This window comes from Danio rerio, chromosome 25, assembly GCF_049306965.1.
Source record: "Danio rerio strain Tuebingen ecotype United States chromosome 25, GRCz12tu, whole genome shotgun sequence".
NCBI lineage: Eukaryota > Metazoa > Chordata > Actinopteri > Cypriniformes > Danionidae > Danio > Danio rerio.
Genome location: NC_133200.1, coordinates 31,936,684 through 31,960,000, shown reverse-complemented (window position 1 = coordinate 31,960,000; position 23,317 = coordinate 31,936,684). Strand labels below are relative to the sequence as shown.

General features: G+C 37.9%; 1 long non-coding RNA gene across 4 annotated transcripts; it reads left to right on the top strand.

Moving 5' to 3' along the window:
• The first annotated feature begins 3,933 nt into the window (after positions 1-3,933).
• On the top strand, positions 3,934-22,875 carry LOC141381009 (uncharacterized). Of its 4 annotated transcripts, XR_012400477.1 has the most exons (6): positions 3,934-4,190; positions 4,415-4,638; positions 7,067-7,152; positions 8,077-8,161; positions 17,363-17,649; positions 20,603-22,875. It is a non-coding gene; the product is annotated as an uncharacterized lncRNA (long non-coding RNA). The 4 variants fall into 4 exon arrangements; XR_012400476.1 differs by lacking the exons at positions 3,934-4,190; positions 4,415-4,638 and adding an exon at positions 5,977-6,278; XR_012400479.1 differs by lacking the exons at positions 3,934-4,190; positions 4,415-4,638; positions 7,067-7,152; positions 8,077-8,161 and adding an exon at positions 6,058-6,278.
• The last annotated feature ends 442 nt before the right edge of the window (positions 22,876-23,317 follow it).

Genomic DNA, 23,317 nt, shown 5'->3' with positions numbered 1-23,317 from the left:
TCATTCATTCATTTTCATTTCGAATTAGTCCATTGATTAATCTGGGGTGCGTTTCCTAAAACCATCGATAGCCAACTAAGGTTGCAAATTCCGTCGTTACGAACATAGTTTGTTGATTTGCCATTTCCCAAATCCGTTGCTCCAATAAACATTCGCAAACTGCGTCGCAAACTTGAGCACTCGCAACTACACCTCCAGAGCTGTAGTTAGAAACAACTATTCTGGCTGTGTTCTATTCCCACCTATCCCCCCTATACCCGATTCAGTATAACATTCTAAAATCAAAGATGCTAAGTTTCAGTATCAAATACGTCATTGACAATTATTCTATTATCCAATCAGTTCTTGACCATACCCCAATATATACCAAAGCTGTCTTACCAGCAGCATTTCACGAGTTTAGCATCCCTTCACCACCCCGACACCTCAACTCTTAAGCATTACATTAGAGATCTGCGCGGGACTAAATTTTGAATCCCGCTCCTGCCCGCACCCGCCAGGTTTTAGCCCGAACCCGACCGCTCCCGCTTATATTAAGAATTTATTGTCCCGCTGCACGACCTGCCCCGTTTTCTGCCCGCCGCACTCGATCCCGCTAAAGAGCGGGGGAGAACAAAACCGAAAGTCCCCCAGCTATACAGTCCAGACAGCCAAGCTGTCTGTATAAACACACACACACACAGCACCAAGCACACACACACAGACAAATCTCTCTCTCTCTCTCATACGCGCGCGCACTAACAAACACACAAGCACCAAGCAGACACACAGGCGTTTGCTGTTATATCAACTCAAAGGCTTGTAATACCATGTATCAAGTACCAATGTAATACCAAAAGGTTTTATATAAAGGTATATAAATACTGAGTCGTGCCAGCTCCGGGCCGCAGTGCACATTACTCTCGGGCCGATTCCGGTGCGGATGCGGCAGCGTCGGCTCGCTGATTGATTCGGGCCGGAATCGGGCAGTGAGTCCACAAGCATCCGGAGTCCGGCAGCCGGAGCCGGGCTGAGTGGTAAGTCTCTGGCAGGCGAGAATCTAGCCGGAACTGTCCCGAGTGTATTTTGCTATCTGGGAAAACTCTCTCTCTCATTCACGCGCGCGCACTAACATACACACACACAAGCACCAAGCACACACACAGACAAAGCTCGCTCGCTCTCTCGCTCTCTCTCTCTTTCATTCGCATAGCAATATCCGCGATATTGCTAGACAGCCCGCTCCCGTCCCAAATTAAACCCGTTACCGACCGCTCCCGCGATTTATTCGGAAATATATTCTGTGGGAATGCAGACCTCTACATTACATCCTTGTTTGGGAAATGCAGCCCCGGATGATAACCACTGCGGAATGAACCACAAACGTAATTCAATTCAATTCAATTCAATTAATCTTTATTTGTTTAGCGCTGTTACAATGTAGATTGTGTCAAAGCAGCTTCACATAGAAGATTTTAGAGAATTGAAACAGTGTCAATTCAGTTTCCAGAGTTTAAGTTCAGTTTAGTTAGGTTCAGTTCAGTGTGGTTTAATATTCACTTCTGAGAGTCCAAGTGAAGTTTCATAAACTAATTTCGAGAGGAGCACGTGATATGATTGAGCACTGCTGGCCACTCATCCGTAATCAGTAATAATCCAATCAGAGTGATCCTAGCTTACTAGAAATGGATCACCTTCTCCTTATTGCTCTATCTTTGTTTTGGAAGAATCCCCCCTTCCACCCCATCTCCTGCTTTTCCTCCGTTTTCTAAATTAGGAGCTATCGAGACCTACCTGATCTCGGATCCTCTGATATGCTTATTGACCGGGCGGGAAACTGGTGAAAGTGAAGGAAAAAAACCTAAAGAGAAACCAGGCTCAGTTTGGCACGACCATGGCCAAACGACTTGTGCAGATCTACAGTCTAGGCGGAGGCTGGAGCACGCTGGACGTCAATGAAGATTCGCCTGCCCCAGGGATTCTCACTGGAATCAGTCTCATGCTCTCCACTACTCCATGACCATCACAGCAGCTGCTCAGAATATGGCCTGGTCCGGGATTATGGAAACCTTGGGATCACCTTCTCACAGGTCTTGGATTGCATCAGTGGCGCTGTAATAATCTCTAGGGGCCTCGTGATGAGTATCCCCAGGTGGAAATATTCAGCTGGGGATACTTATCCAGCATGGGTTTTATGCAACGGATGCCCTTTCAGCCACAACCTAGCACTGTGAAACACAGGGAGAACATGCAAACTCCATACAGAAATGGCAACTTACATAGCTGGGGCTTGAACCAGCGACCCCAAAATCTTATTCCCCAAAAATGTTCCAAACTTGTGAAAGTCTGTTTGTCTGCAGAACAAACAAACAATTTTGGTGAGCATTGGCTTCCATTTGTCAAAATGACATTTGTCCTTCATATTATTATCCTTATAGTTTTCATTAAGATTATAATTATTATTTTTAAGGTAAACTGTTTTCTGATAAATAAATGAGAAAGAAATGGCAAAATTTCATATAGCCACTTTAAAAAGTAGCTTGTGCACATAGAATGACATGTACTGTAATGTTTAACGCTTAATGACTAAACAAAGGGCGTCGATGTGAGCATAGGCTTTGGCCCAATCCCGATTCTACCCCTTAGCCCTTCCCCTTATCCCTCGCTTTGCACATTTATGTAAAGGGGTAGGGGTGTCCCAAATTAGGTGTTTCTTTAGTTGTTTGTGACCAATTGCTGCACACTTCTTCAGTTGTTTGTGTTGTGACCAATTGCTGCATGTTTCTTTATTTTTTTGTGTTGTGACCAATTACGTTTCTTCAGTTGTTTGTTTTGTCAGAATTTGCAACACGTTTGCTGTCAAATTGATTAAGATTGTTTCTTTACTGGTGTTTTTTGTAATTGCATGTGCTTTTTGAAATTGCAGTGTGTTAAGCTTTCTCAGCCACCATATTGGAGTCTTGAGTGTTGGAACTGAACTTTGGCAGTTGATGATGACGTTACATGATGAGAACACAAGTATGCAAAACATTTAGTAACAGCCAAGGAAAATGTGTGATGGGGACTTCTGCTTTGCAGTGTCAGAAGCATCAAGTTGCACAGCAGCACCTTGTGCACAGGGCTTTTCATTAAGTATCTTCTAACACAGTGGTTCTCAAAGTGGGGGTCGGGACCCCCCGAGGGGTCGTGGGGCAATGAAGGGGGGTCGCCTGGTGATTTCCAAAAATCTATTTATTTTTATTAAACCATTAGAATTAACATATTTTAACTATACTGAAAATAAAAAATAGTCGTTTATAGTTACTATATACTATATAGTTACTATAGTAGCTTATAGTTACTAGTTCTATTGGATTGCGACCCCTGGGGTAATTACATTATATTAAAGGCAGCAATAGCGTCAGATGCATTTTGATTTTATAACATCAGGTTATACTTTCTGGCACATTTAAAGCACTGACACAAATTTAATTGGTGCGTCTGCGTCATTGCATGCAATGTTTCTGTATTTATAACCACCTCAGAGGATACTGGGGGTCGCGAGTCACTGGCATTGTTATTTTGGGGGTCGCAGGCTGAAAAGTTTGGGAACCCCTGTTCTAACATGAGGGAGTACTTTTGCATCTTCCCTTAATATTAATCCCTAAATCCCTCACTATAAATGCTGAATAATATCTCGAAAAACACTGACAATAAGCGATTAACCTTACAACTTGGTAAATTACATTACTGCTTCTTCCATCAAAGTTTTTTCAAATTATTAATGAAAAATTTCAAGTAAGATGATTCATATTTAACTTTTTTAGCGTACAGTTCGCATTACCTTATCTAACACTTCACTAACCAGGCCAAGCTGGGACATGCAGAAACTCCCTTCATCCCAACTCGTCCTCCCTGCATCCCAAGAAACCAGAATAATCTCTAATTCAAGTCCTGAATGACAACTCTTCCTCTCTCTCTCCAACTGAATGACCTCATGCCGGAAACCAAGCGCTCCGCCACCCTGAGAGAGAGGAGGCCTTTTGTTCGAGAACACAGTGGGCCCCACAACAATCGCCGCAGGAATTTTTCTCACCCAGACAGGCAACAGATGAAAGGGGCCGGAGAGATGGAGAAGAGTTATTGTACCAATAAGCAACCTCGCACATCACCAACAATCATTTACTGTCTGCAGACATTCCGCTAATTGACAATCTGACATTGAATCTCAAGTAAGCAACTTCAATCATAACAGCCATCATTTTAAAAGCAGCAGATCTGCTTTATTCACCAAGCCAAACTCATTAAAAACATGTCCTTCAGCCTACATTTTTGCTAAATTTAAATACATTGCTTTTGATGCACGTTTCAACCGACGAATCCAGTAGTGGATGCTGTCTACATTTTTGCAAATCTGAAATAGGCTACTTAGGGTGCTTTTTGTTTTATGTTTCAGATACACATCCTTCTTTAAGAGAAGGCAGGGTGTCATGATCCCCAGTGATCCAGGCTTGCAGATCGCTGGTTAACATGCACCATCATCCGGACAACAATTATGTCACCTTATGAACTACAAATCCCATCATGTAACTCATACACACCTGTTCTGGTTCTCCGATGATTACACACACACAGGTTGATCAAGGACCATACCTGTCAACATTGGGATGTGAAAATAAGGTATATACCCACTATTATAAGGGAGTCATTTTTAAAAGATGACGTAAACAGATCATCAAACAAAATCGAATACAGTCAAAAAATCGGAATTGACTATCAAGATCTGCGATGTAAATGCAGCCTTAAAGGTCATATCGATGGAAGTCCTAGACAAATTAACTCTTCTCTTCTTCTGTCAGTATTAGTACACGATGTAACTACAATCAAGCTTTAAATAGGAAAAGTATTGAACATTTTTGGCCATTTGAGTGAGATGCTAATAGTCTAATCTGATTTTATCTGAAGATCTATGCTAAGCTAAGCTAAAAGTGCTCCTGTTAGAACTGTGCATTTCTGAATGGATTCAATAATGGTAAAACCAAAGACTATAGAATACAAAATACATGTCACTCGTATAGTTTTGAATGGAGAAAAGTGTTACGGCCAATGGTGACTAAATCCCGCCTTCTAGTACAGGAGCCAATCATCAATCCCTATAGGTCCCTGTTCCTGGAGAGCCACCTTCCTGCAGATTTCAGTTGCAACCCATATCAAACACACCTGCCTGTAATTATCACGTGGTGTTCAGGTCCTAATTAATTGGTTCAGGTGTGTTTGAAATGAGTAACAACTGAAATCTACAGGAAGGTGGCTCCCCTGCTATAGGCTGACGATACTCCGGAGAAGGGGCTCGGACCAGACGTGTTTCTGCAGATTTTGTCTGATTCAAACATTTAGATATTAAACTAAAGTGACAGTTGTTGTTTAATTGTATTAGTTATTCCTAATATGACGTTCAAATTATAAGCATGGCAAGCAGTTTTGGAGAATTTGATGTTTCCACATTCAAACAGAATGTCCAAACATACTGCCCGAGAGGTGTTTCAAAGATGGCTGCCGAGGGAAATGACTTGTCATTAAGGGACTTGGGTAAAGCTCAACAGTTTAATTATAAGAGAGTTGTAAAATGCCTATTTTCGAGAAAAAAAAAGTGGAGAGTTGCTTTTAGAAATGCTGTACAAGCATTGTTCATTCTTAGTTCAGACTGGTAAAAATATTAGTGTTAAAAATGGTCCCTTACTGTTTTTATTTAGTTATTCAAATGTCAATTTGACTAAATGTGAAAACTGATGGCAGCAACACATGTTTTTGTTTTTTTACAGTGAAGTTTGAACTGTCGCGAAACAATAAACAATTGAAATCTAGGGCGTTTTAATGAGGTTTGTTTCCCATAAGACAAGTGGGACCAGAGCGCAGGCAAAGCTCCAGAAATTCTCCTCACCATCCAGCAGTCGCTAACAAAGGTTTCTCTGAGGTAACTACGATGACCTCACTGGCTTACATGGTGGGTGTTGGGGTCCATTTGAAAATGCCCTTTTCACATAGTGTGTTTTCTTAAATCTTTGGGCTCTCCAAGGGAGCCAGGCGCAAAGCCACCTCCCTGGAGCCAAAATGTCTGGCGAGCTGCACGGAGGAACAAGCAGCAGTTTTACACTGACAGGTCCTGTCGAGTTTAGAAATAAAACCCTCATCCATCAAGTTCTCCACGGTCTTGGGTATCGTCAGACAAGACCGGTGTTGTTCGCAATCACCCTTCACAACAATGTGCGGAGTGTTCGGTTCTGTTTGCCTTACCCTCATAGAAAGGCTTTCTATCTGAGGTAACTCAAAATGCGTATGGCTCTAACAAATGTTGCATTAAGATACTGCGGTTGGCGCGTTTGATGTGCTGCAAAGTTGGCAATGAAGAAGAGAAGACTGTCAGGACGTTCAAAGGCTGACGGCTTTTGAAAGTCGATCTTTATGGCTTCAAGCGAGGCTCTATTGAATTACTCCGTCTGCGCTTAAAGTCAAGCTGTATCAGCTGCTGGCTAATTGCTTTCGACTTATTAATGATAATGTCACTTATAATTCGCACTTTCAAGAGGTACATTTTGTTGCTTGTTAGTCAAAGCTCAGGAGACTTCATGCTTCTGTGATGTTAGTTTAAAGACCTAATAGATGTTAATAAGTATCATCTCAAGCTCAGATGTTTCTTCTGCAGTTTCTGAGGATGAATAGAGATTAATGTGACCACTTTTGACATGTGCATGCAGTTATAAAGTTAATAAGCAGAGCTATAGGTTCATTTAGTGCTGATCATCTACTTTCGATACGTATTTGAGTTATTGAAGTTCTGTGACTTTTGATCTGCAACTTTCATATGTCTGAAAAATTATGTAAAGAGTGTCTTGAAATTAGTTCTTTTGGGGTATTTTGTTTAGGATAAAAGCTTTTAAAGTAGGAGATATTAGGAAATGTCTCAACGCTGTCTACAGTAAAATGTGTGTGCTTTCTGTTTTTTTTATGCTTTTGTATTATGGAAGTTAAATTAAAAAAAGAAGAGAAATTGCACACTGGCGTTTCATTTAGTGGTTCTGAAAAGTTCTCCGTTCATCCTACTACACAGCTAAAAACGCAAATCACGTGATCACACACACTCTGTCAAGAGCTGCAGCCAGTAGTTCAGCTTTGAGCTTTGAGCATAAACCCCAGGTAAGAGTACAGTGCATGTCGGACAGTTCATCAAAGATCTACTGCTGGATCTCATCTCATTATAGTTGTTAAACGTGATATTTAATTCATCTTGTTGTCTCTATCTAACGACTCCTCTGTCTTTTAAATCACTTGTTCTCAGGTAACTCTGTTTTGGCTGAGTGCAAAGATAAGTTAGTGTATTAATTTCGGTAACCACGTACACTAATTCTGCACATTGATTGTTTGCTAACCTTTATCGTATAAATTTATTGTACATTATACTTTTATAATGGACAATATTAATTATTAAAACTGATATTCTGCAAAAGAGATGTGGTAAAGTTAGTTCTTTTCAATGGAAATGAAAGGAGGCAGTTATATTTAAGCCCTGTTTTGTTATAAATATGCAGAGTGAAGATGACGCTCGTACAAATATGCAGCTACACGTGGCCGTTTGGTGTCTGTTAATCATAATATCAAAATGAAACATTTCCTTATATTATGTTTTCATTGTTAAGATGAGGTGAATGAGGTTATAAAGTACACTGTTCCCTTTGAAGATTTACCCATGCATCAGCAGGCAGTTTTTGTTATGTTTATTATTTAATATAGGCTGAGTGAATATTGTATTGAATAAGCTAATTTTGGCTGTAGTGTATGAGTGTATGTGTGTGTGTGAATGAGTGGGTTTATGGGTGTTTTCCGATACTGGGTAGTGGTTGGAAGGGCATCTGCTGCGTAAAACAAATGTTGGAATAGTTGGCAGTTCATTCCGCTGTGGCAACCCCTGATAAATAAGGGACTAAGGCAAAGAAAAATAAATAAATGAATAAAGTATTTTTTAGAACTGAACAAAAATCTTTATGGACAGTATGCAAAAAATTAAATTGAGATTAATTTTTGTATTTATTTATTGACGCCATTTCTTTTCTTGCTTACCAGCTACCAGTTATCAGTTACCTCCATATGGATGCCTTTCCCGCTGTTACCAATTTGTCCAGTTTGCAAAAATGGTTCCAGAAAGCGGGTAAGACAAAAATAAAATATAAAATATAAATTAAACAAGTAAACAACAGGGTCAGACTGTGGTAAAATCTGAAAACATGGTAAAACTCAGGCTGCCGCACGGGTTTTTATTTTTCTGGATTGCTTTTTAAAGCTGTTGCTTGGGTTTAGGGAAGTAGGTGGGTGGGTCAGTCAGTGCTCTGTGTTTTTTAAAACACTATTGGTTGGGTTTAGGGAAGGTGGTGAGCGGGTCAATCAGTGCTTTTGAAAAAGTCAGTCAGTCGGCCTCTAGTGGATTTATGTGAGAACAGCAGGCACTTTGCCACTCTCCAGAAATGTATATAAGGGTACATTTTCAGAATGAGCCTGGGATGATTTATTTAGTTAGTTAGACATCATTTAGAGAAATTACAGAGCCACTGTAGAACTGGACGGGAACAAGGAAAAGTTAAAACATTTTAAAACAAGATTTTTTATCTTTATTTATTTTTACCGCAGTATAAATAAATAATTGCATATTTATTTTACAGTATGCAGTTAAGTGCTCATGGAAGAGAAATGTTTTAAGCTGTCAAGGATTAAGTTTTTCTAATGGATTTTAATGGTAGGCCTGTGTAATATACTTTATGTGTAAACAGTTGTGATCGCCAGTAAACTCAAGTTGCAAGTATTTTGGATTTTCCACGTATGGCTATATTCACATTTGGATTTACTTTTTAACTCACAAGAGAATTACTGACTAACAGACAGAGAGAGAGAGAGAGAGAGAGAGAGAAAGAAAGTGAGCTCTTCATTTACAGTAACTGTGACACATCTGTAATGGAAGCAAACCAATGATTCAATAATAGTCTTCATGCAGTTCCAGTTTTCTTTTCAGCAGAGTTTCTCTCATGTGGATTAGCGCAAGTCCAATATTAAGGTGGAAAACATTCAGTCACAGGAATGAAGCCAATACCTCGCTGTACAGTAACTCTATGACATAATGCATGTGGAATCTCACAACATTGAGCACAATGGATATGGGGACGCGTGCCAGAGTGGAACACTGAGACCCAAACATTCAACCCTCCTTTCCAGAGAACTGCTGCTAAATCCAAACACTCACACTTTAAAAAGACATTATAGAGCAGAGCTGTAGAGAATGGATGATCTGTTTACAATGAAGAACTGTATCTGTAATGACACTGAAGCCACATATAAAAAAACAACAACATAGTATTCATCGTTGCCAACTATTTTCAATAAAAAGGCGCTAAGCTCTGCCCGAAAAGTTGCTGAATGTCAGCCTGATCTCACTAGAAAACGTAAGTATTTTACATTTTGGCAGCTTAGTGGCTAATTCGTACGAATTCGTACAAGTTCAGTCGTAAGAAAATGTACGATTTTAAAAAGGAGGCGTGGCACCTAACCCCACCCCTAAACCCAACCGTCATTGGGGGATACGCAAATCGTACTAAAATGTACGAATTAGATCGTACGAATTTGTACAAATTAGCCACTAAATGAAAAAGTTACGAATTGCCGTGAGATTGTGTTGTGAATGTCGCTAGATTACAGGTCAATTTGCATATTAGTGACGTCATCACATCCAACTGTTTCTGTTTGTTTAGCAGCCTATGGTTAATAGGGGTATTTATTTTTACACTACGCATCATGTATGCATGTCAATTTAACAAAATGTATTGCTTATTGAATACAGTGTTGGGTTGCGTCTGAAAGGGCATCTGCTGCGTAAAACATATGCTGGATTAGTTGGTGGTTCATTCTGCTGTGGCGCCCCCTGATTAATAAAGAGACTAAACCGAAAAGAAAATGAAAAAAAGAATGAATACAGTATATCAGTACAGATGTGTTGTGAATTTGAACTCAGATGTAACAAACTCGGACAAATTACAAAACTGTCACTAAAATATATGTGATTGTGAACCGGAAAAGAAAAAATTATTATTAAATTGTTAAATTTAAAACTAAAGGGAGAGACAGATTGGTTTGACTCTACAAGGGAAATACCTCACAATCGCAATGTGTGTAAATCATTTGCCGTCGGCACAGAGAGGGGTGATCTGCTCTCGGGTTGCAGGTAGGAGGGGCGGTTGTGTGGTACTGGGTCGCATGTGAGTGCTCTGAGGTAGGGGAGGGGCCGATGGCATCACCTGCAGTTCATTGAGAACAGTAGGAATGGAACATTATAGACACATGAGAGTCTGTAAAAAATTATGGATGTCCAGATCCAGTCACATGATCAGAAATCGGGCCTGATCACGTAGTTTCAGACTTGATCAGAATCGGAAGTTACTTCCCGATAAGGACTAGTTGAAGTCAGAATTATTAATCCGCCTTTTAATTGTTTTCCCCTTTTTTTAAACATTTATGTGCAAGGAAATTTTCACAGTATGTCTGATAATATTTTTTTTTTCTGGAGAAAGTCTTATTTGTTTTATTTCAGCTAGAGTAAAAACAGTTTTTAATTTTTTAAAAACCATTTAAGGACAAAATTATTAGTCCCTTTAGGCCTGTTTTCCGATAGTCTACAGCAGGGGTGTCAACCTCAGTTCCAAAAGGGCCGAAGCCCTGCACAGTTTAGTTCCAGCCCTGCTCCAACACACTTACTTGTAGGTTTCAAACAAGCCTGAAGGACTCAATTAGTTTGATCAGGTGTGTTTAATTAGGGTTGGAACTAAACTGTGCAGAGCTGCGGCCCCTTTGGAACTGAGTTTGACACCTGTGGTCTACAGAACAAACCATCATTTTACAATAACTTGCCTATTTACCCTAACCTGCCTAGTTAACCTAATTAACCTTGTTAAGCCTTTAAATGTCACTTTAAGCTGTATAGAAGCATCTTGAAAAAAAAAAAAAAAAATTAGTTATTAGAAATGAGTTGCTGTGGTCATACAACAACTATAGCAATGTAAACTGGCTACCCAATACTAACTTTTCTACAACTGTATCATACTGCAATCCACCACAATTTACTGCAGTGAAGAACTAAACTATACTAGTACAGTATGTGATACAGTTTTTCAGTTAACTAGTAAAGTACTCAGCATAACTGAGTGCACCCCATTTTGAAAATTAATATTTGTCAGTGAATAAAGGTCATATGTTTTAGTGCATTTGAACAAAACAGATTTATTAAATTGATATATTTATTAAAATAATATTTTAGTCAGTGAACATCTTTAGAAATGGAAAGATAAAACATTTAAATTCATGCTACATATCAGAAAAAAACTACAAACATTTTTTCTTGAATTTTACTCTTTTTTTTTTTTTGTTTAATATTTTACTCTAACATAAATTTGGGTTTACTAATTTTGGTTTAGTCAGATTAGCTCCAGAATTGGTTTCATCACTGACTAATCTAATGTATATTCACAAATTTAATATTTTATAGCTTTCTATAGAAAATATTAATTTAAATGAGAGATTTGAGATGGGTGTGCTTATATATACTGAGCACTATGTAGCATTCATTAATATTGTGCTGTAAATACTAAAATATATACAGTATAATACAATTTATTATAGTATGGTTAAAAACACTATGTATTTCCTGTATTTCCTTTTTTTCGTGTGGAGGTTACAGGTTCAAAACTAATTTTTAATTATTGCAAAACAGGTCTAAATACATGAATTAATTTATTGGTTGATATGGAAAACTGACTAATTACCCAATCACAGTCTGGATACTATTGTCATAATTCAGGCTCGTTAAGACTCAAACAACATTTTGAAAAATATCTTATTATTTATTTACTAAATCACTAAAATCAAATTGTTTACTTCCGATTAATAAGTGTGCTTAATTAGTAAAGTAATAATAATAACAAAAAAGAAGAAGACAAATAAAGTATTTAGAATTAAAAATTGAACCATGGCCATCATTTATTATATTTAGATATGAATTGCAAATTACAATTTCATTTCAATAAATAAATCATTGTATAAAATTAATAACAACATATAGGCCTAATCTAAGATTTACCAGTATTAACCCAATTAGAATAAATTGGGTTGCTTCAAATAATTAAATCTGCATTCATTCATTCATTTTCTTTTTGGCTTAGTTCCTTTACTACTCAGGGACCGCCACAGGGGAATGGACCGCCAACTTATCCAGAATATGCTTTATGCAGCGGATGCCCTTCTAGCTGCAACCTTATACTGAGAAACATCCATACACATTTTTTCACACACACACACACACACACACACACACACACACACACACACACACACACACACACACACACACACACACACACACACACTACTGACAATTTAGCCTACCCAAATGACCTATAGCACATGTCTTTGGACTTGTGGTGGAAACCAGAGCACCCAGAGGAAACCCACGCGAATACAGGGGAACATGCAAACTCCACACAGAAATGCCAACTAACCCAGCCGAGGCCAAACCAGCGACCTTCTTGCTATGATATGAAACTGCTACCCAATGCGCCATCTTTGCTATGACAGGGTACTGAAGAGGGGGATCTGGAAGATCTGGAACCTAGGAACTAGAGGTAACAATGCGGTTTTCGTCCAGGTCATGGTACACTGGACCAGATCTATACCCTCACTAGGGTGCTCGAGGGTTCATGAGAGTATGCCCAACCAGTCCACATGTGTTTTGTGGACTTGGAGAAGGCATTTAACCGTGTCCTTTGTGGCATTCTGTGGAGGGTGCTCTGGGAGTATGGGGTCAGAGACGTTCTGTTTAGGGCAGGGGTTCTCAACTGGTTTGGCCATGGGACCCACATTTTCACATGGTCATCAAGCCGCGACCCAAATTTTTAGGAATTATAATTCATTTGTATTTATTTGTTAACATACATAAGTAGTGACTGATAGATTATAAGAAAATCACCAAAAAATTACAAATAAACAATATTTTACTGCTGTCAATAAACAAAATGTATCAAATTATAGAAATATTACTATTATTATTAAGTAAAAATGTCAAATACTGTTAACAGTAGATGGTTAGGGTAAAGTTACCATTTTAAGTTACCATTTACTAAACTGAATTGTTTATAAAACATTAACACTGATCTGGTTGAACTGAACAGAAACCAGCAAACTGAAGTAAAATTATAAAAATAATCCTAACCATTTTATAATAATCACCAGTTATTTGCTATTCTGCTTTTGTGTGGGCTTTCCTGGCCTTTGCTACACGGTGAGCACAGTAGGATGTACTTGTTTTGAACAAGTATATGTAAGGCACTTTTGTGATGCCCTCAGCTATTGGAGTCATCTTAGAAAATAGTTCACAGGTTTTTCCTTGCAACTTTAATTTAGGTTTCACGCTCTCTTGTGAAAGCACCTCACCACATATGACACACTGAGGTTTTAAGCCTTTTTTGTCGTCAAAATATGTAAATCCAAACTATACATATTTGGGGTCGTAGGCTACTTGCGCTGGAATTTTATATGTCAAAAGGATATATGCGGAGCTAGTGTTTTTTCCATACTGATAAACTTCTGGTGACCTGTTATTGTGAAATTTTTTCCATTTTATACGGTTCCTTTTACAGCATCGATGTTGTAATGTCAATAAAATACATTCAGTTAAATAAACTTTGGCATTCATTTAGTTGCTCAAGCGTAAAACGAGACAATAAGCCGTTTACTCGCACACGCCCGTCAGAATCGGCAGGCTAGCGCAGAAGCTCCATTGAATATACTGGGGTAAAACAAATGCTCATTTTATAAAGACATGGCGGGGGGAAATGTAATTTAAGGCAGTGCTTCTTGTACAATCTGAGACCCACTTTATATCAGATATCACTCAGCCAGTGGAGATCTCTGATTTTTAAAGAAAACAGACCTTAAACGCGCCGGTTTTTGCAATGCAAACTGTTCGCCGAAAGCGCTTAACCAAGGTTACTGGCAAATTAAAAGTCGTTGCACATGCATTTCAAAATAAAAGTCCGATATAAGCAAAATAAGTTAAATATTAAACTTTTGTTGTTTTTTTGATCACACACTCCACGACCCACTGAAAATGTTCCCGCGACCCACCCACCAGTTGAGAAACACTGGTTTAGGGCACTCTCATCCCTGTATGAACAGAGTAGGAGTATGGTTCGCATTGCTGGCAATAAGTCAGACTTGTTACCAGTGAATGTTGGAATCTGGCAGAGCTGCCCTTTGTCACCAATTCTGTTCATAAAATTTATATACAGTACTTCATAAAAATTCATGGACAGAATTTGCCTTGGGCTGGAGGACATCCAGTTTGGCGACCACAGGATTTCATCTCTGTTAGTCGCAGATGATGTTGTTCTGTTGGCTTCATCGAACATGGACCTTCAGCATGCACTGGAGCGGTTTGCTGCCGAGTGTGACATGGCTAAGATGAAACACACCTCCAAGTTCAATGCCAGGGTGCTCCACCTGAAAAAAGTTGGTTTGCCATCTCCAGGTTGGAAGAAAGTCCTTAATCGAAGTGGAAGTGTTCAAGTATCTCGGGGTTTTGTTCACGAGTGAGGGAAGGATGGAACGTGAGATTGACAGGCGGATTGGTGCAACGGCAGCAGTAATGTGGCCGATGTATCGGTCTGTTGTGGTAAAGAAGGAGCTGAGTCGAAGGACAAAGCTCTCAATTTACCAGTCAATCTACGTTCCTACTCTCACCTATGGTCATGAGCTTTGGGATATGACCGAAAGCACAAGATCAACAATCTGCTGAAATGAATTCCCTTCGCAGGGTGGCAGCCCTACTGAAAAATCCAGCTTAAACCAGCCTAGGGTTGACCAGCCTGGTTTAAGCTGGACATAGCTGGTTTTGGCTGGACTCCCAGCTTGGCTAGGCTGGACAAGCTGGTTTTAGCTTGTCATGTCCCAGCCTGACCAGCTACGACCAGGCTGGAAATGGCTGGAAACCAGCCTGGAAGTGGCCAAACCCCTCTAAAACCAGCCTGGTCGACCAGCTAAAACCAGCCAACCAGCCTAGGCTGGTTTAAGCTGGATTTTTCAGCAGGGAGGGTGCACCCTTAGATAGGGTGAGGAGCTCTGTCACCCAAAAGGAGCTCAGAGTAATAACAAGTACTTAAGGAAGCCGTTATTCATACATGAACTTATGTGACTCATGTCATAGTTAAAGTTAGTTCATGATTAGCGCATGCTTAACTCGTCATAAGTTCACAATAAAATAATGCTGAGTTTACATATTAACACATCATTATTCATGTACTGTTATTGTAAAGTGTTATGGAAAATTCCTTTAAAACACAAATGAGGTTTAGCATTACCAAAAAATACCTTTTATTTATAAGCTATTCAAAATGCTAGCCTGTTTGCTAATCAAAAATAAAACAAAGCATTGTGTGCACCCTTTGGATTCCTGACTTGCTTTACAGTAATCTGTTTGTTTTGTGAACTAGAACTTGCTTATAGTAATTAGCATATGCTAGCTAACTCTTCACATGCAACAGTCTGTTTGCCAACAAGTGTCGTAGAGCCCCTGGTGAAATTGTTAGTCATTGTTTTCTTGAAATAATGCTCATTTTAACGTGTGAATGTCAAAGTTTGACAAGTGTAGGTTGTTTTTAAATTACATGTTTAAAAGCTAAGTTAAGTTAGCATGTACACGACTGGGCTCCACCTACTCACAGTTCTATGCTGAAAAAAATAAATTGTGTTCTGAATTACCAGAACAAATATGGAAAATGTCCAGTCCTCACTGGACATCACTTAACGCCATTTTGATGCATAAAAGTTATTCATAACGTCTAATGTTTGCTACGTTAGCAACCATTTAAGGGGCAATCTGTCAGAGCAGGTTAGACTCCAGTGCTATTGTTGGCGGAGAAACCCCTGCCTTTGCACAGGCTTGCGTTTACATTGAGATCATCAATAAAGCTGAGGGTATTTAGAGCTTATTTAAATTATAAGTGCAGCATAATTATAGTGGCCCCTCCTGAAAGTGTGGAGAGCCTCAATAATGAAGAATTACCATCCTCTGTCCTTTTTTTCTGTTTCTCTCAGTGCAGTAGTGTGGTTTAAGTCTTGTGTCTGAAAATGAAGGGGTGTAACATCTCTCTTTCTTTCTCTCTCTCTCTCTCTCTCTCTTGCTTGCTCTCTCTGGAACATGTAGTGCCAGCGTGTCCTCGATTCACCTGTCTGCCGTACTGCAGCACTCTTAAAGGAACACCGCCCTTCTGTCTCCGGCATTTTCCAAATGTAGTCACGCTCTCTCACTACAGTCAGACAGTCACGCTTTGCTTTCTGCTGCCTACTACTGCAAAACTGCCAGCAGCTCGCGTTCAAGTGATGCTGCTGCTGTCATAACAAGCGTTTGCCCTATACACATACTTTTTTATAGTAATTCTTTTCTGCTCTCTTTTTTTAGAAAATGCATTTAGGCAGGTGATATTAAACGGGATGAGATACAAAGAGACTTTTTAATTGCTTTATAATGCAGTTATACAGAAAGTATGAAAATGTTTACATTATTATTATTATTGTTATAATGTCATCATAAAAGTAATATTACAAATTATTTTACAAATAATTCAGTTAATAAATGAGTTTGTGCATGTGTGTTAACTAGGCAAGTTAGGGTAATTAGGCTAGTTTTTGTATAACGATGGTTTGTTCTGTATTGAAATATATATATATATATATATATATATATATATATATATATATATATATATATATATATATATATATATATWAAAGGGGCTAATAATTTTGACCTTAAAATGGTGTTAAAAAATGTAAAGCTGCTTTCATTCTAGCCAAAATAAAAAATAACACTTTCTTCAGAAGAAAAAGATATTATCAGACATATATATATATATATATATATATATATATATATATATATATATATATATATATATATATATATATATATATATATATATATATATAGTAAATCAATTTCCTTTATAAAATAATAAAAAGAAAATTTCAAAATACACATATTTTTTTCACTTGGCTAAATAATTAAAATACCAACTCTTTTTTGCTTTGACACAGATTTGCTAGAGGGTCACTGTCCATCCAAATTTATATCTCATCTAATTTATTTTAAACATTATGAGATTATGTTGAGTAAGATGTTAAATATACATGACTGGAATCAATATGCGTCTTGCTCAGTGTCTCGCTCTTTAAATATCATTCAGGTTGAAATGGGTGCAGTGGAGATGTATGACCTCTGCTCTTTGTGTCTCTTTGTCTTTCTTGTTCCCCCGTCTATTAGGACTCGACGGGATGCCTGAAGACTTGCGACTGGCGGCGGAGAAAGAACGGGTGCAGCCCTCAGCGCGTGTGTGTGCGTGTGTGTGTGTGTCTGTGTGATGGAGTTAACAGAGCGTCTGTGTGGCGCTGCATTCATTCCCCATCACCACAACGAACCCACTGACCTGCAGTCGCAGCCACGCCTTTCTCCCGAACTCCACGTTCGCAAACCCGGACACAACAGGGACTAGAGCGCCCTGCTGGACAACCGGGGAACTTTCAGCTCATGAGTGTTGTTTATGTCTGAAGGTAATTAGAGTTTCAAATGTAGCAATTTTTGATGATTATTATTTCACAGATCTGGAGACGACTGTTTGGTTTGCTTAGCTGGCATGCTAAACATGTTTGTTATTCTAATTTGTCCTCATTTTTCACATTTCTACTCAAGTTTAGCCTATATTTATCTTAGAATATTTCCACATTGCAAATATTTCTAAGATTTTATCTATTTATTTATCTAGGTACTTATTATTTCTTATTATTACTTATTATAAACGTAACATTTAGATAATTATTTTCATAAACAGCTGAACTGAGGTTTGCTCACATGCTACAGAAGCTCTTTAGATTGTAATATTGTGATGCATTTGTCTAGATATTGGTCATATAACACAGTTCAGCTCAAATGTTTATATGGAGCTTGCATAATTTTAAAGAGCATTGTTTTTATGGGGATCGTTAGAGTGTTTCGTTTTTAGCCACGGATTAATTACAAATAACTTAAAGACCAAATAATTTTTTATTAAAAAAACTTACTCCAATTATTATTTTAATCTTGTGAATATTTTGACCTTTTTAGTTTTGGTCTTTATATTTTTATATTACATTTATTTGAGTACACCCCTCACAAATCTCTCATTTCAATTAATATTCTCTATAGGATCCTTTACAAGATTATATTTGTGCATATACAAAGCAAAACTGGAGCTAACTTAACAAAATAACTTACAATAATGGTTCAAAAATTAGTAGCCCAAATTTATTTGTTAGGGGAAAATATAGACCATTTTGAGGGATGTAAACAATAACAATAGCCCTGACCTATTTCATGTTTTACATTTTAAATTTCCATTGCGTCCAAAAAGTACCACATATTAATAAATAATGTTACGGTAGCTGTTATAACACCAATGTAAGATTGAAATGCTTCTTGCTACAGATATGAAATAGTTTGACAACAAGCAGGAAATGTTCATGGACCAGTGGCATCACCACATTGAAATGGTCAATAAAATAACATTTTTAAAAATAGCAAAAATCAAGAGAAAGAAACAAAAAATATATATTTTTTGTTTCAAATATATATATTTGTTGAAATGTTGTACTTTGTCATTATTTTGCAATATTTTGCATGGATTAAATTTAATATCTTTCCATTTTTAAAGATCTTTATGTGACTAAAATATTATTTAAATAAATGTATTACCCATATTCACTGAGAAATGAGTTTCAAAATGGAGTGTGCTCATTTATACTGAGCAGTTTGTATATATAGACAAGGGGCCCTAAGCAATCCCAGGTATGGGGCTCTGGCATTAAACTCAAAACACTCTCTTCCTCTCTGTAGATTATTTTTGTGTGTATAAATGTATTCATTAATTTAACGAACAATAAATTCACAAATAAAAAATCACAAACTTTATGTACAGTTAATTAGCCATATTTGGTATTAGATTTTAATATTAGCATGTACAGTATGAAGGGAACATTCCATTATTCATGGGGGCCCGCGGTTTTAAAAAGACGTAATAACTTTAAAATCTGAATGGTTATAGAGAGATTTTACATCATATGATAGAAAATGTATTTAAAAAAAAAAGCTATATTATTAAAATAGTCTTCTTGGCATTTGTAGGGGCCCCTTAATTTCCAGAGCCCTAAGCGGTTGCTTACCTCACTTATTGGTTAAGTCTGCCTCTGTATACACAGTTAAAATCAGAATTATTCGCCCCCCTTTGAATATATATATATATATATATATATATATATATATATATATATATATATATATATATATATATATATATATATATATATATATATATATATATATATATATATATATGTTTTCTTTTTAAAATATTTTTCTAATGATGTTTAACAGAGCAAAGAAGTTTTCACAGTATGTCTGATTATATTTTTTCTTCTGGAGAAAGTCCTTTTTTATTTAGGCTAGAAAAGCAGTTTAAAAAAAATTAAGGTCAAAGTTATTCGCCCCTTTAAGCTATATTTTTTTTGATAGTCTACAGAAAAAACATCGTTATACAAGACCTTGCCTATTTACCCTAACCTGCCTAGCTAACCTAAATAACCTAGTTATCCTGTCTCTTTAAGCTGTTTAGAAGTGTCTTGAAAAATATCTAGTCAAAGATTATTTACTGTCATCATGGCAAAGATAAAATAAATCAGTTATTAGAAATGAGTTATTAAAACTATTATGTTTAGAAATGTGCTTAAAAAATCTTCTCTCTGTTAAACAGAAATTGGGGATTATTGGGGAATTATTAGCCCCCCTGTATTATTAGTCTCCCTATTTATTTTATTTTTTCCTCATTTTTTGTTTAACGGAGAAAATACTTTTTCAAAAAATACCTTAAAGGGGCTAATATTTGTGGCCTTAAAATGGTTTTTAAAAAATTAAACACTGCTTTTATTCTAGCCGATATAAAACAAATAAGACTTTCTCCTGAAGAAAAAAATATTATCAGACATATGGTGAAAATTTCCTTGCTCTATTAAACATCATTTGGAAAATATTCAAAAAAAGAAAAATAATTCAAAGCGGGGCTAATAATTCTGACCGCAACTGTATATATATATATATATATATAATTAAATTAAGTTTACTTATCTATTCTTTATCTATCTATTCTTATCTATTCTATTCTTTTTTTTAAACTACTGATGTTGTTTATAATAACACTGAAGATAATTGAAATTAAAGAGAAATTATTTTATATACAATTCTTAAACATAATTTTTTCGTTTTCGTTATTTTTAATTTAATCTATTATTATTCCTGTTAAGCAATGAGTTTTTAAATAAATATAAGCATAATAACACAAGGTAACCTTTTTTTTTTTTTTACATCTGCCCACTCTTTCTCTGTGCATCTCCCTTGAATATTATCCAAGTGTAGTTTGTACTTGCATCACCTTCTTATTTACTCTCCCCCTCCCTCCCTCTCTCTATCTTCTTTCAGAAACCACAGTTGGAGTGGAAAAGCGCAGGAACACAGAGACTCTGTGCACGAACAGGGCTTCTTTTCTTCAAGAAACACAAACTGTTTTCTTAGCCTCAAAAGTCCAGAACAATTTGGGTCCTAGTGAACAACAAAATCTCTATTACATCCCCATTTCCCCCGTCCTTCGGTCCAGCTCTGACTCACCCGCATGCATTCACACTTGCATGGAGCAATTCAGACTCGTCTGTCCATCTCAAGGAAAACCTTAGCGTTTTCCAGTCAGCGGACAAAAGCCTCAGTGTGCACGTTCATACAATGAATGTTGACTCTCGTTTTGGCCCCTGGAAAATTCATGCTTGTCCATGTGCTCGGTTTAAAACTGAAAGATAAGTTCCATTGCAAACCACACGGCCATGGAAAATAAATAGTCGCACAGGCTTGCTTATACATAAAGCCAGACTGCAGCTTTGGCACGGGCCTAGTGCTAACATAGCTAATGAATCTAACCCTGCTGGGCACCCTCTCGGTTAATGTAATTACTTAGCCGACTTCATCGAATTAGAATCAAATTTCATTCAGATGGAGGGTGGCCTGTCTCTCTGTGTAGATGACCAGAAAGGGAGTGAGTCAAGTGAGTCTGACTTTGGATCAGGAGGTGGTGCAATTAGCAGGATTAGAGAAAACGTGTTTGACAGATGTTGGTGAATCGAACTGAAAGGTTGGGTGCAATAAAGGTGACACATGGAGACCTCTGACAAGATTTAAAGTGTCATGTTGTTGTTACATTGTGCTCTCAGCACAGCATTACAATCTATCAGAATCACTGTGCACCTGTATGTGCTGGGTTCAGTCTGTCACATGCAGAAAAGGCATGTAGGAAAATGACCTGATGTGCACCTAGTTTTCTTGCCAAGGTCATGTGTGTATACACAAATTGAAAGCTTTTGTGACTTTTTAACGTTAGCCCAAAGTTCTCCTTTTCAATTATAATTGAAACAACATGTAATTAAAAGGTCTTGAAATATCTATTTAATTTGCAAACAAACAAAAAAGTGCTTATAATCCGAACTTAGCCACAGCGGAATGAACCATCAACTTATCCAGCATGTGTTTTTTACGCAGCGGATTCTCTTCCAGCCACAACCCAGCACTGGGAAACACCCATACACTCTTGCATTTACACCCACACATACACTACAGCCATTGTAGCTTATTCAATACACCTGTACCGCATGTCTTTGGACTGTGGGGGAAACCAGAGCACCCAGAGGAAACCCACGCGAACACGGGAAGAACATGTAAACTCCACACAGAAATGCAGACGAGCCCAGCCGGGGCTCGAACCAGCGACCTTCTTGCTGTGAGGCAACCCACTGCACCACCGTTCAGCCCATGATATAAGTTTTAAAGATAACATACCATATAGCATGTAGAATATAACAACAACAAATGTACACAAACTGTTTCAAGAGTTCACACTTAGCTCATGATTTATACATAGCTTGTTTGGCATGCTATCCCGGGAGAGAGCCCTGAGCTCAAGGGATCCTCGAGCCCAGGGCTACCCCCCTTTTGCAGAGCGAGTGGAGATTGAGCTCAGGTCTATCTCAAACTCCCCTGCTGCTGAGGCCAAGGCGAACTTCCTGAGAGTAGGACATTATAAAAAAGGTTTAGGCTTATTTTATCTATAATATAGAGCACATTTGGATGGTGGGAGGGAACCGGGGAACCCGGGGGAAACCCACGCGGACACGGGGAGAACATGCAAACTCCACACAGAAATACCTGATGGCTCAGCGAGGACCCAACACCATTGGTATTCTTGCTGTGAGGCAACAGTGCTAGTCACTGGGCCACCGTGCCGCCCATTCTGGACAAAGGAGGAAGAAGGGAAGGAGGGGGGTTTCTTTCAGACGAAGATAGTTGTAGAAAGGAAAGGAGAATATATATATAGTGATTTGGGATCCTTTGATTGGAGGATCATAATCAGCTAATGTGGACCAGCTGAGTCAATCATGAGCACATGCTCCTCTCGAAATTAGTTTAAAATTAAACTTCACTTATAATTGTGTGCTGATAAATATTAACACACAAAATAAATAGGCCATAACATTGATCAAAATATGTTAACATATTGAACGATAAATGTCAATTTAAAACTTTCAAAAGCACATAAATCTATCGTAAAACTAACCCATACACTGCCAGTGGATATACAGTGTTTTTTGAACTGGATTGTTGTGTTTTTTGTAACAAAGGTTTCTAATGTTTAAATCAAAAGCCCAAATCACTGACTTACGGTGGCTGCCGACTTGTTATGATCACCAGCGATTTAGCGGCTGCAGATGGTTGGTAAACATGCACCTTCAGCTGGACTACAATTCTGTCACTTAGCGAACTACAAATCCTGCCATGCACCTCACACACACCTGTTCCTTCGCATCACCCGTCCTATTTTCACTATCAGGCCAGTGCGAGCCAAGGCTTTTATAGACTAATTACCATCCTACGTCACACATGACGTCACACGGGGCCCCGGTTGCAAAAAACAGACAGGCTGCAATGGGAAAAATGTTGTTTTGTGCAGTAGGATGCCGAATTCGAGTCCAAAAATAGAAAACGTAACTTTTACCATACACCACACACTGCTTCAATACCGACTACAGACGTCTTTGGCTAAATGGGAGCTGAATGAAGTGAGGAGCTAATTAGAAATGCTGGACTCTGCAGTTC